Here is a 14,129-nt window from a genome sequence, read left to right as displayed (position 1 = left end):
GATGAACTAGGGTTTGAGAGGAGATGGTGCTGGTGAAGATGTTGATGGAGATTGACTCCCTCCCGATGAGAGGATCAATGGTGATGACGATGGTGATGATTTCCCCCTCTCGGAGGGATGTTTCCCCGACAGAACAGCTTTGCCGGAGCCCTAGATTGGTTTCGCCAGGTTCCGCCTCGTGGCGGCGGTGCTTCGTCCCGAAAGCTTGCTTATGATTTTTTCCAGGGTGAAAGACTTCATATAGCAGAAGATGGGCACCGGAGGCCTGCCAGGGGGCCCACGAGGCAGGGGGCGCGCCCCCCACCCTCGTGGCCAGGGTCTGGGCCCCCTCTAGTTGATTCTTTCTCCAGTATTTTTATATATTCCAAAACGTGCCTCCGTGAAGTTTCAGGGCTTTTGGAGTTTGCAGAATAGGTCTCTAATATTTGCTCCTTTTCCAGCCCAGAATTCCAGCTGCCGGCATTCTCCCTCTTCATGTAAACCTTGTAAAATAAGAGAGAATAGTTATAAGTATTGTGGCATAATGTGTAATAACAGCCCATAATGTAATAAATATTTATATAAAAGCATGATGCAAAATGAACTTATCAACTCCCCCAAGCTTAGACCTTGCTTGTCCTCAAGCTGAAGCCGATATCGAAAAATATGACCACATGTTTAGAGATAGAGGTGTCGATAAAATAAAATACGGACATGAGGGCATCATGATCATTCTTATAATAGCAACATATATATATTGTCATATGATTTCTTATGCTAAAGTAAAAATCTATTCACAATGTCAAGTATGAATCAGAAACTTCATTGAAAACTAACAAACTATGATCTCGGTCATTGAAGCAATTACAATTTATCATAACAACGGAAAGAGTCAATATAAGAGCTTTTCAGCAAGTCCACATACTCAACTATCATTTAGTCTTTCACAATTGCTAACACTCACGCAATACTTATGGGTATGGAGTTTTAATCGAACACAAAGATAGGGGATTATAGTGTTGCCTCCCAACCTTTTACCTCAAGGGTAATGTCAATAATAATAGTTTATGATAACTTACATCCAATTGGATATATATATATATATATATCAGGATCTTTCCAACACAATGTGCTTGCCAAAGGATAAAATGTAAAAAGGAAAGGTGAAGATCACCATGACTCTTGCATAAGGTATAAGACAAGAATAAAAGATGGGCCCTTCGTAGAGGGAAGCAGAGGTTGTCATGTGCTTTTATGGTTGGATGCACGAAATCTTAATGCAAAAGAACGTCACTTTATATTGCCACTTGTGATATGGACCTTTATTATGCAGTCCGTCGCTTTTATTGCTTCCATATCACAAGATCGTATAAAGCTTATTTTCTCCACACTAATAAATCATACATATTTAGAGAGCAATTTTTATTGCATGCAACAATGACAACTTACTTGAAGGATCTTACTCAATCCATAGGTAGGTATGGTGGACACTCATGGCAAAACTGGGTTTAAGGATATTCGGAAGCACAAGTAGTATCTCTACTTGGTGCAAAGAATTTGGCTAGCATGAGAGGGAAAGGCAAGCTCAACATGTTGGATGATCCATGACAATATACTTTATTTCGGATATAAGAAAACATAACCCATTTCGTTGTCTTCCTTGTCCAACATCAACTTTTTAGCATGTCATATTTTAATGAGTTCTCACAATCATAAAAGATGTCCAAGATAGTGTATTTATATGTTAAAACCTCTCTTTCTTTATTACTTCCTATTAATTGCAACGATGACCAAAACTATGTTTGTCAACTCTCAACAACTTTTATTCATCATACTCTTTTATATGTGAAGTCATTACTCTCCATAAGATCAATATGATCTCTTTAACTCTTTTTATTCTTTCTCTTTTATTTTATTTTTATTCCCTCAAGATCATAGCAAGATAATCAAGCCCTTGACTCAAAACTAATCTTTATTATATATAGCTCACGGACTCGATTACATAGAAGGATCATAAAGCAAAACTCAAAACTAGATCATACTAAAACTTTATTCTACTAGATCATGATATTACTAAAAGGATCGAACTAAGAAAAACGGTAAAGATAGGAGTGTGATGGTGATACGATCCCGGGGCACCTCCCCCAAGCTTGGCAGTTGCCAAGGGGAGTGCCCATACCAGATACTCAGTTCTCCTTTGCTGATGAAGAAGATGGTGGTGATGGTGGATAGTCGCACATCGAGCGTAGGAGATCCTCCAATTTGCGGATAATGCCCTTGAGTGTGGTGATATGCTCCTTCAATAAACTATTTTCACGTGTGAGATACTTATTTTGTATGCGAGCTAACTAATTATCTTGAAAGCTTCAATCTCCGTTCGGGTAAGAAGATTGTAATGAGGTTGGAGGATGTCTTCGTCTTCTGCTGCCGGAGCTTGGTCCTCCATGGCCTTCTTGATCCCATCATCCTTCTTGATCTCCCCGGGTTCTTCTCTCTTCAGCTCTATCTTCATTAGCCAAGCATCATTGCCCTCATTGTTGGAGGAGGGGGATGACTGTTGAGGAACGTTGCAGAAAACAAAAATTTTCCTACGGTTTCACCAAGATCCATCTATGAGTTCATCTAGCAACGAGTGATCGGATGCATCTACATACCTTTGTAGATCGCGAGCGGAAGCGTTCAAAGAACGGGGATGAGGTAGTCGTACACGACGTGATCCAAATCACCGGAGATCCTAGCACCGAACGGACGGCACCTCCGCGTTCAACACACGTACGGTCAGCGTGACGTATCCTCCTTCTTGATCCGGCAAGGGGGAAGGAGAGTTTGATGAAGATCCAGCAGCACGACGGCGTGGTGGTGGATGCAGGGCGTCACAGCAGCAGGGCTTCGCCTTATACTACGTGAGGAAGAGGTGTAGCAGGGAGAGAGGGAGGTGCCAGGACTCAGGGTGCGGCTGCCCCCTCCCCCCTCATATATATAGCCTCCCCTAGGGGGGCGCCGGCCCTAGGAGATTGGATCTCCTAGGGGGGGCGGCGGCCAAGGGCTGGAGTGGCCCCCAAGTCAAGGTGGGGCGCCCCCCCCACCCCTAGGGTTTCAACCCTAGGCGCATGGGGTAGGCCTAGGGGGGCGCACCAGCCCACTATGGGCTGGTTACCCTCCCCACTTTGGCCCATGGGGCCCTTCGGGATGGGTGGCCCCACCCGGTGGACCCCCGGGACCCTTCTGGTGGCCCCGGTATAATACCGGTGACCCCGAAACTTGTCCCGATGGCCGAAACAGCACTTCCTATATATAATTCTTTACCTCCGGACCATTCCGAAACTCCTCGTGACGTCCGTGATCTCATCCGGGACTCCGAACAACATTCGGGTTACTGCATATACATATCTTCACAACCCTAGCGTCACCGAACCTTAAGTGTGTAGACCCTACGGGTTCGGGAGACAAGCAGACATGACCGAGACGACTCTCTGGTCAATAACCAACAGCGGGATCTGGATACCCATGTTGGCTCCCACATGCTCCACGATGATCTCATCGGATGAACCACGATGTCGAGGATTCAAGCAACCCCGTATGCAATTCCCTTTGTCAATCGGTATGTTACTTGCCCGAGATTCGATCGTCGGTATCCCAATACCTATACCTCGTTCAATCTCGTTACCGGCAAGTCACTTTACTCGTACCGTAATGCATGATCCCGTGACCAGACACTTGGTCACTTTGAGCTCTATAATGATGATGCATTACCGAGTGGGCCCAGTGATACCTCTCCGTCATACGGAGTGACAAATCCCAGTCTTGATCCGTGTCAACCCAACAGACACTTTCGGAGATACCCGTAGTATACCTTTATAGTCACCCAGTTACGTTGTGACGTTTGGTACACCCAAAGCACTCCTACGGTATCCGGGAGTTACACGATCTCATGGTCTAAGGAAAGGATACTTGACATTGGAAAACTCTAGCAAACGAACTATACGATCTTGTGCTATGTTTAGGATTGGGTCTTGTCCATCACATCATTCTCCTAATGATGTGATCTCGTTATCAATGACATCCAATGTCCATAGTCAGGAAACCATGACTATCTGTTGATCAACGAGCTAGTCAACTAGAGGCTTACTAGGGACATGTTGGTGTCTGTTATTCACACATGTATTACGATTTCCGGATAACACAATTATAGCATGAATAAAGACAATTATCATGAACAAGGAAATATAATAATAATGCTTTTATTATTGCCTCTAGGGCATATTTCCAACAGTCTCCCACTTGCACTAGAGTCAATAATCTAGTTACATTGTGATGAATCGAACACCCATGGAATTCTGGTGTTGATCATGTTTTGCTCTAGGGAAGAGGTTTAGTCAACGGATCTGCGACATTCAGATCCGTATGTACTTTGCAAATATCTATGTCTCCATCTTGAACATTTTCACGAATGGAGTTGAAGCGACGCTTGATGTGCCTGGTCTTCTTGTGAAACCTGGGCTCCTTGGCAAGTGCAATAGCTCCAGTGTTGTCACAGAAGAGTTTGATGGCCCCGACGCATTGGGTATGACTCCTAGGTCGGTGATGAACTCCTTCACCAAATTGCTTCATGTGCTCCCGAGGCTGCCATGTACTCCGCTTCACATGTAGATCCCGCCAACGACGCTCTGCTTGCAACTGCACAGCTTACTGCCCACCATTCAAATATACACGTATCCGGTTTGTGACTTAGAGTCATCCAGATCTGTGTCCGAAGCTTAGCGTCGACGTAACCCTTTACGACGAGCTCTTCGTCACCTCCATAAACGAGAAACATTTCCTTAGTCCTTTTCTAGGTACTTCAGGATATTCTTGACCGCTGTCCAGTGTTCCTTGCCGGGATTACTTTGGTACCTTCCTACCAAACTACGGGCAAGGTTTACATCAGGTCTGGTTACACAGCATGGCATACATAATAGAACCTATGGCTGAGGCATAGGGATGACACTCAATCCTCTTCTATATCTTCTGCCGTGGTCGGACATTGAGCTGAGCCTCAATTTCACACCTTGCAACACAGGTAAAGAACCCTCTTAGACTGATCCATATTGAACTTCTTCAATATCTTATCAAGGTATGTGCTTTGTGAAAGACCTATGAGGCGTCCTCGATCTATCTCTATAGATCTTGATGTCTAATATATAAGCAGCTTCTCCAAGGTCCTTCATTGAAAAACTCTTATTCAAGTAGGCCTTAATGCTGTCCCAAGAGTTCTATATCATTTCCCATCAAAAGTATGTCATACATATAATATGAGAAATGCTACAGAGCTCCCACTCACTTTCTTGTAAACGCAGGCTTCTCCATAAGTCTGCGTAAACCCAAACGCTTTGATCATCTCATCAAGAATGTTCCAACTCCGAGATGCTTGCACCAGCCCATAAATCGAGCGTTGGAGCTTGCACACCTTGTCAGCATTCTTAGGATCGACAAAACCTTCCGGCTGCATCATATACAATTCTTCCTTAAGGAAACCATTAAGGAATGCCGTTTTGACGTCCATTTGCCATATCTCATAATCGTAGAATGCGGCAATTGCTAACATGATTCGGACGGACTTTAGCTTCGCTACCGGTGAGAAAGTCTCATCGTAGTCAACCCCTTGAACTTGTCGATAACCCTTAGCGACAAGCCGAGCTTTATAGATGGTCACATTACCATCCGCGTCTGTCTTCTTCTTAAAGATCCATTTATTTTCTATGGCTCGCCGTTCAACGGGCAAGTCAGTCAAAGTCCATACTTCGTTTTCATACATGGATCCTATCTCGGATTTCATGGCTTCTAGCCATTTGTCGGAATCCGGGCCCGCCATCGCTTCTTCATAGTTCGAAGGTTCACCGTTGTCTAACAACATGATTTCCAAGACAGGGTTGCCGTACCACTCTGGTGCGGAACGTGTCCTTGTGGACCTTCGAATTTCAGTAGGAGCTTGATCAGAAGTATCTTGATCATTATCATTAACTTCCTCTCTAGTCGGTGCAGGCACCTCAGGAACATTTTCTTGAGTTGCGCCATTTTCCGGTTCAAGAGGTAATACTTCATCAAGTTCTACTTTCCTCCCACTTACTTCTTTCGAGAGAAACTCTTTCTCTAGAAAGGATCCATTCTTGGCAACAAAGATCTTGCCTTCGGATCTGAGGTAGAAGGTATACCCAATAGTTTCTTTAGGGTATCCTATGAAGACGCATTTTTCCGACTTGGGTTCGAGCTTTTCAGGTTGAAGTTTCTTGACATAAGCATCGCATCCCCAAACTTTTAGAAACGACAGCTTAGGTTTCTTCCCAAACCATAATTCATACGGTGTCGTCTCAACGGATTTCGACGGAGCCCTATTTAAAGTGAATGCGGCAGTCTCTAAAGCATAGCCCCAAAAAGATAGCGGTAAATCGGTAAGAGACATCATAGATCGCACCATATCCAATAGAGTGCGATTACGACGTTCGGACACACCATTACGCTGAGGTGTTCCAGGCGGCGTGAGTTGTGAAACTATTCCACATTTTCTTAAGTTGCGTGCCAAATTCGTGACTCAAGTATTCCTCCTCCACGATCTGATCGAGAGAACTTGATTTTCCTGTCACGTTGATTTTCAACCTCACTCTTAAATTCCTTGAACTTTTCAAGGTCTCAGACTTGTGTTTCATTAAGTAGATATACCCATATCTACTCAAGTCATCAGTGAGGGTGAGAACATAACGATAGCCACCGCGAGCCTCTACACTCATTGGAACCGCACACATCAGTATGTATGATTTCCAATAAGTTGGTTGCTCATTCCATTGTTCCTGAGAACGGAGTCTTGGTCATTTACCCATGAGGCATGGTTCGCACGTCGAAAATGATTCATAATCAAGAGACTCCTAAAAGTCCATCTGCATGGAGCTTCTTCATGCGTTTGACACCTATGTGACCAAGGCGGCAGTGCCATAAATATGTGGGACTATCATTATCAACCTTACATCTTTTGGTACTCACACTATGAACATGTGTATAGCATTACGCTCGAGATTCATTAAGAATAAACCATTCACCAGCGGGGCATGACCATAAAACATATCTCTCATATAAATAGAACAACCATTATTCTCGGATTTAAATGAGTAGCCATCTCGAAATTAAACGAGATCCTGATACAATGTTCATGCTTCAAAGCTGGCACTAAATAACAATTATTGAGGTTTAAAACTAATCCCGTAGGTAAATAGAGGCAGCGTGCCGACGGCGATCACATCGACCTTGGAACCATTCCCGACGCATCGTCACCTCGTCCTTCGCCAGTCTCCGCTTATTCCGCAGCTCCTGCTTTGAGTTACAAATGTGAGCAACCGCACCGGTATCAAATACCCAGGAGCTACTACGAGTACTATGGTAAGGTACACATCAATTACATGTATATCACATATACCTTTAGTGTTGCCGGCCTTCTTGTCCGCTAAGTATTTGGGGCAGTTCCGCTTCCAGTGACCACTTCCCTTGCAATAAAAAGCACTCAAGTCTCGGGCTTGGGTCCATTCTTTGGCTTCTTCCCGGCAGCTTGCTTACCGGGCGCGGCAACTCCCTTGCCGTCCTCTTGAGTTCTTTTTACCTTGCCTTCTTGAACTTAAGTGGTTGTATTAACCATCAACATGATGTTCCTTCTTGACTTCTACCTCTGTGATTTTCAGCATTGAAATACTCAGGAATGGTCTTTCCATCCCCTGCATATTGAAGTTCATCACAAAGCTCTTGTAGCTTGGTGGAAGCGACTGAGGATTCTGTCAATGACCGCGTCCCGGGAGATTAAACTCCCAGCTGAGTCAAGCCGGTTATGTAACCCAGACAATAGTGAGTATGTGCTCACTGACAGAACTATTTTCCTCATCTTACAGCTGAAGAATTTGTCGGAGACCTTCATATCTCTCGGACCCGGGCATGAGCTTGGAAAACCATTTTCAGCTCTTCGAACATCTCATATGCTCCGTGTCTCTCAAAACTTTTTGGAGCCCCTCTAAGCTGTAAAGCATGCCGCACTGAACGAGGGAGTAGTCATCGGTACGTTGCCTGGCCAAGCGTTTCATAACGTCTTGTTCTGTAGGGAGAACAGGTGCGTCACCCTAGCGGTGCTTGTAGGACATAATCTTCTTGCAGCTATGAGGATATCCTCAGGTCCGGACCCAGTCCGTGTAGTGCTGCCATCGTCTTTCAGCTTGGTTTTCTCTAGAACGCGTTGAAGTTGAGGACTACATTGGCCATTTGATCTACAAGACATATTGTAAAATTTTAGACTAAGTTCATGATAATTAAGTTCATCTAATCAAATTGTTAATGAACTCCCACTTAGATAAGACATCCCTCCTGTCAATCTAAGTATAACATGATCCGAGTTAACTAGGCCGTGTCCGATCATCACGTGAGACGGACTAGTCAACATCGGTGAACATCTTCATGTTGATCGTATCTTCTATACGACTCATGCTCGACCTTTCGGTCTTCTGTGTTCCGAGGCCATGTCTGTACATGCTAGGCTCGTCAAGTCAACCTAAGTGTTTGCATGTGTAAATCTGTCTTACACCCGTTGTATGTGAACGTTAGAATCTAAAACACCCGATCATCACGTGGTGCTTCGAAACACAAGAACTGTCGCAACGGTGCACAGTTAGGGGGAACACTTCTTGAAATTATTATGAGGGATCATCTTATTTACTACCGTCGTTCTAAGTAAACAAGATGCAAAACATGATAAACATCACATGCAATCAAATAATAAACGTGACATGATATGGCCAATATCACATAGCTCCTTTGATCTCCATCTTGGGGCTCCATGATCATCTTGTCACCGGCTTGACACCATGATCTCCATCATCATGATCTCCATCATCGTGTCTCCATGAAGTTGCTCGCCAACTATTACTTCTACTACTATTGCTAACGCGTTTAGCAATAAAGTAAAGTAATTTACATGGCGTTTCTCAATGACACGCAGGTCATATAAAAGAATAAAGACAACTCCTATGGCTCCTGCCGGTTGTCATACTCATCGACATGCAAGTCGTGATTTCTATTACAATAGCATGAACATCTCATACATCACATATAGATCATTCATCATTCATCACAACTTTGGCCATATCATATCACAAACCACTTGCTGCAAAAACAAGTTAGACGTCCTCTAATTGTGTTGCAAGTTTTACGGGGCTGCAATAGGGTTCTAGCAAGAACGTTTTCTTACCTACATGGAAAGCCACAACGTGATTTGTCAACTTCTATTTACCCTTCATAAGGAACCCTTTTCATCGAATCCGCTCCAACTAAAGTGGGAGAGACAGACACCCGCCAGCCACCTTATGCAACTAGTGCATGTTAGTCGGTGGAACCGGTCTCACGTAAGCGTACGTGTAAGGTTGGTCCGGGCCGCTTCATCCCACAATACCACTGAATCAAGAAAAGACTAGTAACGGCAAGAAAGTTGACAAATCTACGCCCACAACAAATTGTGTTCTACTCGCGCAAGAAGAACTACGCATAGACCTAGCTCATGATGCCACTGTTGGGGAACGTTGCAGAAAACAAAAATTTTCCTACTCGTTTCACCAAGATCATCTAGGAGTTCAACTAGCAACGAGCTATCGGATGCATCTACATACCTTTGTAGATCGCGCACGGAAGCATTCAAAAGAACGGTGATGATGTAGTCGAACACGACGTGATCCAAATCACCGATGACCAAGCGCCGAACGGACGGCACCTCCGCGTTCAACACACGTACGGAACGGGAGACGTCTCCTCCTTCTTGATCCAGCAAGGGGGAAGGAGAGGTTGATGAAGATCCAGCAGCACGACGGCGTGGTGGTGGATGCAGGGCGTCACAGTAGCAGGGCTTCGCCTATACTACGAGAGAGAGACGTAACGGGAGAGAGGGAGGCGCCAGGGGCTGGGGTATGAAGTCCCTCCTCTCCCCCACTATATATAGGGGTGCCAAGGGGGGGGCGCCGGCCCTAGTAGATGGATCTACTAGGGGGGGCGGCGGCCAAGGGTGGGGGGCTTGCCCCCCAAGCAAGGGGGCGCCCCCTCTAGGGTTTCCCCTCAACCCTAGCCGCATGGGCCCTAGGGGAGTGGCGCCCCAGCCCACTTTGGGCTGGGTTCCCTCCTACTTCAGCCCATGGGGCCCTCCGGGATAGGTGGCCCCACCCGGTGGACCCCCGGGACCCTTCCGGTGGTCCCGGTACAATACTGATAACCCCGAAACTTGTCCTGATGGCTGAAACAGCACTTCCTATTTATAATTCTTTACCTCCGGACCATTCCGGAACTCCTGTGACGTCCGGGATCACATCCGGGACTCCGAACAACATTCGGGTTACTGCATATACATATCTTCACAACCCTAGCGTCACCGAACCTTAAGTGTGTAGACCCTACGGGTTCGGGAGACAAGCAGACATGACCGAGACGACTCTCCGGTCAATAACCAACAGCGGGATCTGATACCCATGTTGGTTCCCACATGCTCCATGATGATCTCATCGGATGAACCACGATGTCGAGGATTCAAGCAACCCCGTATACAATTCCCTTTGTCAATCGGTATTTACTTGCCCGAGATTCGATCGTCGGTATCCCAATACCTCGTTCAATCTCGTTACCGGCAAGTCACTTTACTCGTACCGTAATGCATGATCCCGTGACCAGACACTTGGTCACTTTGAGCTCATAATGATGATGCATTACCGAGTGGGCCCAGTGATACCTCTCCGTCATACGGAGTGACAAATCCCAGTCTTGATCCGTGTCAACCCAACAGACACTTTCGGAGATACCCGTAGTATACCTTTATAGGTCACCCAGTTACGTTGTGACGTTTGGTACACCCAAAGCACTCCTACGGTATCCGGGAGTTACACGATCTCATGGTCTAAGGAAAGGATACTTGACATTGGAAAACTCTAGCAAACGAACTATACGATCTTGTGCTATGTTTAGGATTGGGTCTTGTCCATCACATCATTCTCCTAATGATGTGATCTCGTTATCAATGACATCCAATGTCCATAGTCAAGAAACCATGACTATCTGTTGATCAACGAGCTAGTCAACTAGAGGCTTACTAGGGACATGTTGGTGTCTGTTATTCACACATGTATTACGATTTCCGGATAACACAATTATAGCATGAATAAAGACAATTATCATGAACAAGGAAATATAATAATAATGCTTTTATTATTGCCTCTAGGGCATATTTCCAACAATGACATGATGCCTGGCCTTGACAACTCTGGCAGAAAACAACTCGAAACAAAAATAGGAGATATTTGTGTGGTACGGTGGTCAAAACCTTCGGGAGATTATATAATAATTTTTTACCGACCAAAAGAAGTATCGTGCAAGAAAACGGAGTCCAGAGGGCACACGAGGTGCCCACGAGGCAGGGGGGCGCACCCAGGGGGTAGGGCGCACCCTCCACCCTCGTAGATGCCTCATGTCCCTTTCGGACTACTTCTTATTTTCCTATTTTCTTAAATATTCCAAAACGGAAAAAATTGCCATTAGAACTGTTCTGGAGTTGGTTTACTTACCGTACCACATACCTATTCCTTTTCGGAGTCTGAAACGCTCTGGAAAGTGTCCCTTATATATTCCTCCGGGGTTACGGTTTCAATAACATTAGTTTCAACATTTATGGGATTACCTAAGATATAACGTTTGATTCTTTGACCATTCACCACCTTTGGATTTGTGCCTTCGAAGTTGTTGATTTTTATAGCACCAGAACGATAGACCTCCTCGATAACGTAAGGACCTTCGCATTTAGAGAGAAGTTTTCCTACAAAAAAACTTAAATGAGAGTTGTATAACAAAAGATAATCACCGACATTAAACTCACGCTTTTGTATTCTTTTGTCATGCCATCTTTTAACTTTTTCTTTAACTAGTTTGGCATTCTCATAGGATTGGGTTCTCCATTCATCAAGTGAGCTAATGGCAAATAGCCTCTCCTCACCGGAAATTTTGATCATAATTGAGCTCTTTAATGGCCCAATATGCCTTGTGTTCTAGTTCGAGAGGTAAGTGACATGCATTTCCATAAACCATTTTATACGGAGACATACCCATAGGATTTTTATATGCAATTCTATAGGCCCATAATGCATCATCAAGTTTCTTAGACCAATTCTTTCTAGATCTATTAACAGTCTTTTGCAAAATTAATTTGAGCTCTCTATTACTCAGTTCTACTTGACCACTGGACTGTGGATGGTATGGAGATGCAATTCTATGATTAACATCATACTTAGCAAGCATTTTACGAAAAGCACCATGAATACAATGTGAACCACCATCATTCATTAAATATCTAGGGACTCCAAACCTCGAAAAAATAACTTCTTTAAGCATCTTAATAGAGGTGTTATGATCAGCACTACTAGTTGGAATAGCTTCTACCCACTTAGTAATGTAATCAACATCAACTAAAATATGTCTATACCCATTAGAGGAAGGAAACGGTCCCATATAATCAAAGCCCCAAACATCAAATGGTTCAATAACAAGTGAAAGTTCATGGCGTCTACTAATATTACCAATTCTTTGACATTCATCACAAGACAAGACAAACTTACGGGCATCTTTGAAAAGAGTAGGACAATAAAAACCGGATTGCAATACCTTATGCGCAGTTCTGTCTCCAGCATGGTGTCCTCCATAAGCCTCGGAGTGACACTTGCATAGGATCTGTTCCTGTTCATGCTCAGGCACACAACGTCTAATAACACCATCTACTCCTTCTTTATAAAGGTGTGGGTCATCCAAAAAGTAATTTCTTAAATCATAGATAAACGTTTTCTTTTGTTGGTACTCCCTCCTTCCATATATATAGGGCCTAATGCATTTTTTGAGGCTAACTTTGACCAAATATTAGAGCAATAATATATGACATGCAACTTACACAAAGCACACCGTTAAATCCATGTGTGAAAGGACCTTTCAATGATATAATTTTCACATTGTGCATGCCATGTACTATTAATCTTGTCAATAGTCAAAGGCGGTCTTAAAAAACACATTAGGCCCTATATAGATGGAAGGAGGGAGTATGTGAAACTAGGTGGTATAAATTTAGCAACAATGTAATTAGCATAATCAGCATACCATGGAGTAGTACGAGAAGCATTTATGATAGCTAATTGTTCATCAGGAAAGCTATCATCAATAAGTAGTGGGTCATCAAGAACATTCTCTAACCTAGACAAGTAGTCTGCAACGGGGTTCTCAGCTCCCTTTCTATCAATAATATGCAAATCAAATTCTTGTAGTAGGAGAACCCATCTAATAAGTCTAGGATTAGCATCTTTCTTTTCCATAAGATATTTAATAGCAGCGTGATCAGTGTGAACAATTACTTTAGAATCAACAATATAAGGTCTGAACTTATCACAAGCAAATACAACTGCTAAAAATTCCTTTTCAGTAGTAGCATAATTTCTCTGGGAACTGTCTAGGGTTTTACTAGCATATTGGATAACATTTAATTTCTTATCAACTCTTTGTCCTAGAACAGCACCTATGGCATAATCACTAGCATCACACATAATTTCAAAGGGTAAAATTCCAATCAGGTGGGTGAAAAATAGGTGCAGAAATCAAGGCTTTCTTAAGTATTTCAAATGCTTCTACACAGTCATCATCAAAGACAAAAGGAACATCTTTTTGTGAAAGATTAGTCAGAGGCCTAGAAATTTTTGAGAAGTCTTTAATGTGTTGGGTTTCGTAGTAATTTCAAAATTTTCCTACGCACACGCAAGATCATGTGATGCATAGCAACGAGGGGGAGAGTGTTGTCTACGTACCCAACGCAGACCGACTGCGGAAGCGATCACACAACGTAGAGGAAGTAGTCGTACGTCTTCACGATCCAACCGATCAAGCACCGAAACTACGGCACCTCCGAGTTCGAGCACACGTTCAGCTCGATGACGATCCCCGGACTCCGATCCAGCAAAGTGTCGGGGAAGAGTTCCGTCAGCACGACGGTGTGGTGACGATCTTGATGTACTACAGCAGCAGGGCTTCGCCTAAACTCCGCTACAGTATTATCGAAGTATATGGTGGCAGGGGGCACCGCACAC

This window comes from Triticum urartu, chromosome 1 (genome assembly GCF_003073215.2).
Source record: "Triticum urartu cultivar G1812 chromosome 1, Tu2.1, whole genome shotgun sequence".
Lineage (NCBI taxonomy): Eukaryota > Viridiplantae > Streptophyta > Magnoliopsida > Poales > Poaceae > Triticum > Triticum urartu.
Note: the sequence above shows the minus strand (reverse complement) of the source record.